At 35.2% G+C, this 5,952-nt stretch overlaps 1 pseudogene; it reads left to right on the top strand.

Annotated features, from left to right (window-relative positions):
- The first annotated feature begins 900 nt into the window (after positions 1-900).
- LOC118929534 (ferritin light chain-like) lies at positions 901-1,903 on the top strand (annotated as a pseudogene).
- The last annotated feature ends 4,049 nt before the right edge of the window (positions 1,904-5,952 follow it).

The following is a 5,952-nucleotide window of genomic DNA, read 5'->3' as shown; positions in this document are numbered from 1 at the left end:
ATACCTGGAAATACTGCACTCTATCAGTCTTTCTACCAGCTGTTCCTCCACTAGCCCTTGGGGGAGAGCAGACCTAGAGAATATCTAAGAGAAAGAGAAAGCCTATTGTCTTTATAATTACATGAAATAATATTACATGAAAGAACAGTCCAACATTTCTTATAGTTCAAGGCATTTTGTGTTGATGTGTTCTGCTACATAAGGCAGAAAGCCTTCTAACTGCCCTCTTCAGGGGGTGATGATCAAGTTTTGTTTCTTTTGTTTTTGTTTTTGTTTGTTTATTTGATCACAGAGGTAGACAGAACATTTTTCGTCCCTCCTGAAACTGTCAGTGTTAGGAATTAAATGAACAAACCATCTCTTTGGTATTTCTGATTTTAGTAACAAGAAATGATATTTACTAATCACAGGCTACAAGACACTTGAGAGATTTTCCATCACCTATTTTACCAACTGAATTGTGAACTCTTTAAAGATACTTTTATATTGTGTTTGGTAAAATTCTTGGCAAGTAGTAGTTTCATAATAAATTTAACAATAAATTCTTGTGCAAATGACATATGGACAAATAAATAAATCAACGTTTGTTCTATAGCACCCTAAATAGATTTTTAAAGGAACATTACTAGTTTACATGAATTCAACCTTGCTTTGCTTGCAGAATTATACTGAGATTTCACTGACAAGATTTATCAAGAAATCAGAAATTGCATGGTTCTTTCTTGTTCTAGGTGGCTATGCTGACATGCTACATCTAATTTTTTTTCCAACATGACTTATTTGTAAAGCAAAATGGCAATAGATATGACCTACTTTTTTTCTCTTTTCTAGATCAAATAACAAAGTAAAATAAATGGCAAAAGAAACAATAGCACTGCGATAACCTCTAGTTATATTTTTCAAATAAAAAAGAAGTCTTACAATGTAACCTTCAGCATGATATAACACTAACCTTTAAAAATGTCCTTTTACTTGGCTTTGACATTCTAGAGCCCATCAAAAAGTAAACTCTGGTGTGACCAGCAGCCCAGCAAATCTGTCTCTTCCTTAACAGCGTTTGGATGAAACAGGACCAGAGACGCCCCTGTAAGCAGTCTCTGACAGCCCTCCAAGCTTTTCTCCAGTCGCCACCTTCAGAATCACCTTCTCAGTCATTCTCTGTCACTGGGATTGACCCAAACTGTGTTTTGAGCTTAGCACTTTATTGCCTATCAACCATGAGCTCCCAGATTAGTAATAATCATTGTACCAAAGTGGAGGCCACCGTCCGCAGCCTGGTCAGCCTGTACCTGCAGGCCTCCTGCATCTGCCGCTCTCTGGCCTTCTATGTCGATGGTGAAGATGTGGCTCTGGAGAGTGTGGGCCACTTCTGCAGAGATGCCAACTAGCAGGGTGGGCCACCACCCTCTTCCAGGATGTGCAGAAGCCAACCCAAGATGAGTGGGATAAAGCCCTGGGTGCCATGGAAGCCACCATGGTCCTGGAGGAGAACCTGAGCCAGGCCCTTTGGCTCTGCATGCTCTGGGTTGTGAATGTTCAGACCCCCACCTCTGTGACTTCTGGGAGGAAACACTTCCTAGATGAGGAGGTGAAACTCATCAAGAAGATGGGCGAGCACCTGACCAGACTCCTCAGGCTGCCTGGCCTCCAGGCTGGACAGGGCGAGCATCTCTTTGAAAGGCTCACCGTCAAGCCTGCCTAGAGCCTCTGGGGCCCAGAAGCTTAGAGGGGCCCCTCTGGCATCTCCCTGGTGTCAGGGCTTCTGCCTGAGCCTCTCCCTGCAGCCACTAGGCAGCTTTTTCACCACTCCGGAGGCCTCTCCTAAGCCACAGATTGAATGGAAACAGTAAAGCTTTTTTCAGGATAAAGAAAAGTCAATCCAAGTTGATGACATGTAAGGCCTCGTGGATGACAACATTGCCACTGACTGACCCATCTGTACTTTTATAAGCAGTAGCATTTACTTTTAGATGGCAGACAAGTCATATAATCAACGTGAGCTTTCTAAAGTTTTTGTAGTCTAAGGAGATCATAACAGAAATGGTCTGTTTCCTAAATGTCATGTCTGAGTTACACACATCTAAATTATTTCTTATCATCTTGCAGCGAATTTTTCCATGTTGATTGGAAACTTCTCAAACTTGTCTTAATTTAAGAGATTGGATGATAAAATTATGAAGGAAAATTGCATATGAAATATTTCATAGCATAATTCATTTTATTTTAAAAATAAAATTATTCACCAACTACAATTGATATGTGTGAGTCAAACCATTATATTTTTTTGACCTTTTAAATTTTTGGGAAAAAAAATCCTAATTATCCACTTCTATAGATTCCATCAGTAGGTCTCTTATTTTTTTCCTTATAGTGAAGTTATGCAGAGCAGATCATTTCCATTCCAGTTATGCTCCTCTATCCAGCTGTTAAGCTGTTCATTCCTTCTTTTCCAGTTTTGTGAAGCTATAATTGACATGTAACTGTGTACCTTTAAGGTATACAATGTGATGATTTGATATACCTATACATAGACACATTGCAAAATAATCAGCAGAATATTAGTTAACACACTCATCACCTCACATAGTTAACATTTTTTTGTGTGTAGTGAGAATTTTTAAGATTTATTTACTCTCTAAGCAACTTTAAAGTATATAATATCATTAACTATAGTCACCATGCTATACATTAGATATACAAAACTTATTCATCACATAAATGGAAGTTTGTACCCTTTAACCACTTTCATCCATTTCTCCCAACCCCTTTCCCTGGCAATCAACAATCTATTCTCTCTTTTTGTGAGTTAGGTTTTTAGATTCCACATATAAGTGAGATTATGCAGTATTGGTCTTTCCCTGTCTGACTTATTTCACTTAGCCTAATGCCCTCAAGTTTCATTCATGTCATGAGTGGCAGGATATTCTCCTTTTTATGAATGAATAATGTACATACCACTTCTTCTTTTTCCATTCAACTTAGGTAGTTTCAATGTCCTCGATATTGTTAATAATGCTGCAGGGGGGTGCAGTTATCTCTGAGAGAGTGATTTCATTTCCTTTGGATGTACCCAGGAGCAAAACTGCTGGAACATATGGTAGTTTTATTTTTAATTTTTTAAGGAACCTCCATACTGATTTCCATAGTGGCTACACCAGTTTACATTCCCAGAAACAGTACACTAGGGTTTTCTTTTCTCCACATCCTCATCATCATTTATCTTTTGTCTTCAAACCCAGCTTACACAAGACTTAATTTTTGCCATCTCTTTACAAACCACAGACTCATTGCGGTGATTGGCACTGAGGTCCATCCACTTTAATGAAGAAAATATTTATTGATCATCATGGACCACTCTGCCCTCTCATATCTCACACTTCCCATTCCAATACATTTTCAAATGCTTGAGGGTTTTAAAACAGCTTTATTTACATTCACATACCACATAATTCAGTCACTTGAAGTTTGAAGTGCACAATTTAGTGTTTCTTAGTACACTCACAAGGTTGCATAGCCATCATCAGAGCGAAATTTTTTAGAGCATTTTTGTCCTCCTGACAAACAAAACCTTTTACCTATTAGCAGTCATTCACCATCCTCCCCCAACCCTTCCCACAGTCTTAGGCAACTATTAGCCTAATTTCTATCTTTATTTTTTTGTCTATTCTGGACATTTCATATAAAGAGAATCATATTATATGTGATCTTCTGTGACTTTAATTTAGCACAATGTTTTCAGACTTCATCCATGTTAAACATATATCACTACTTCATCCTTTTTATTCCCCAAAATATTCTATTGAATGGATATACCACAATTTATTTATACATCTATCAGTTGATAGTCATGTGAATTGTTTCATTTTGGGGCTGTCACAAATAAGGTAACTATGAGCATTCATGTACAAGTTTCTGTGTGAGTTGTATGTTTTTATTTCTCTTGTTAAACATTTAAGGGTAGAAATGATAGATCATAAGGTAACTTTATTATTCACATTTGTAGGAACTAACAAACTTCTTTCCTTTCTTTTTCTTTTTAATGAAGGTATAGTTGGTATATGATATTATTTTAGTTTCAGCTATACAATTCAACAGTTACACACATTATTAAATCCACACACCAACTAATGTAGGTACTATCTGTCAATATAGAAAGATGTTACTGAACCATTGACAATATTCTCCATGCTGTACTAACATCCCCATGACCAACTTATACATGATTCAGAATTTTTGAGCGCTTTTATTCTCCTTTGCCACCCCAACCCATCCACCACAACTCCTCAGCTATGGTAACTGTCACTTCTCAGTATCTATGAGTCTACTGCTATTTTGTTCATTTTGTTTTGTTTTGTTTTTAGATTCCACAAATAATTGAAATCATATGGTATTTGTGGTTCTCTGTGGTGTCCAGGAAAAAGTTGCTCATGTTTATGTTCAAGAGATTTTTGCCCACGTTTTCTTCTAAGAGTTCTATGGTTTCATGACTTATATTTAGGTCTTTAATCCATTTCAAGTTTACCTTTGTGTGTGTAGTTAGACAGTAATCTAGTTTCATTCTCTTGCCTATAGCTTCCCAGTTTTCCCAACACCAGTTATTGAAGAGATTATCTTTTCTTCATTTTATATTCACGGCTACTTTATTGTATATATATTGACTATATATTCATGGGTTTATATCTGAACTAATGGTATTATTTATCATTTTCTGTACTAATTGGACACTTGTATATCTTCTTTGGAAACATTTATGTTCAGATCCTTTGCTCTTCTAAAATTGGGCTATTTATCATTTCATTACAGATTTGAAAGAGGTTTCTTTTAATATATATTCTGGATAAAAGTCCATTATGAGATATATGATATACAAAGATTTCTTCACATTCTGTGGGTTGTCTTTTAATTTTTTTGATGATATCATTTGCAGCACTGTAATTTTTAATTTTGTTGGAATCCAATTGATTAGTGTTTTCTTTTGTCACATGTTTTTATGTCATATCTATGAAACAGTTGTTAATGCTAGTCACAAATATTTGCTCCTATGTTTTCTTTTATAGTTTTATAGTTTTAGCTGTTACACTAAAGTCTATGATCCATTTTGAAGTGTTCTTTGTGTAATATATGAGCTAGGGATCCAGTTTCATTATTTCATATGTAGGTATCCAGTGCTTAGCATCAATTGTTAAAAGACTTTTTGTCCCCACATAATTATTTTGGGACATTTGTCAAAAATCAGTGGCCACAAGTGGAAAGGTTTATTTGGGGATTCTCAATTCTATTCTTTTGATGTACATGTTCTGTCCTTATACAAATACTGTACTTTTGTGGTAAGTTTTGGAATTGGGAATTGTGAGTCCTCCAAATTTGTTTTTCAAAAAATTTGGGGCTATTCAGAGTCCCTTACATTTCATATAAATTTTAGAATCAGCTTCTCAATTTCTAAAAAAAATAAAATAAACTCAAGCTAGCATTTGGTAGGTTTAAATCTGTAAATCAATTTGAGGAGTAGTACTATCTAAACAGTAATATCTCTACTGATCTATCATTGCAGTATTGTTCCATCTATGATTTAATCTCTTTCAACAGTGTTTTATAGTTTTACATGCTATACTACTTTGTCAACTTTTTGTTTTATTCTTTTTGATGCTATTTTAAATAGAATTATTTTCTTGATTTCATTTTTGAAATGCTCATTGGTAATGTATGGAAACACAGTTAGTTTTTGAATATTGTAACTTTGCTTAATGGATTTTAAGTCCTAATTGTTTCTTTATATCTCTGTAGTTTCTCTCCAGTTCATCTTTGGCTTTTACCCATTCCCTTTCTCATTACTTACTCAGGAACCTATAGATTTTTTTTGTCTCTTTCTACTAAATAATTGCATAGTTATCTTTTCTTAATAGTATATATTAAAACTTTTCCCATCAACTAGATATTCTACTTCAGTATTAG

This window comes from Manis pentadactyla, chromosome 19, assembly GCF_030020395.1.
Source record: "Manis pentadactyla isolate mManPen7 chromosome 19, mManPen7.hap1, whole genome shotgun sequence".
Lineage (NCBI taxonomy): Eukaryota > Metazoa > Chordata > Mammalia > Pholidota > Manidae > Manis > Manis pentadactyla.
The sequence above is the reverse complement of the archived record's forward strand: the minus strand, read 5'-3'. Positions and strand labels throughout refer to the sequence as shown.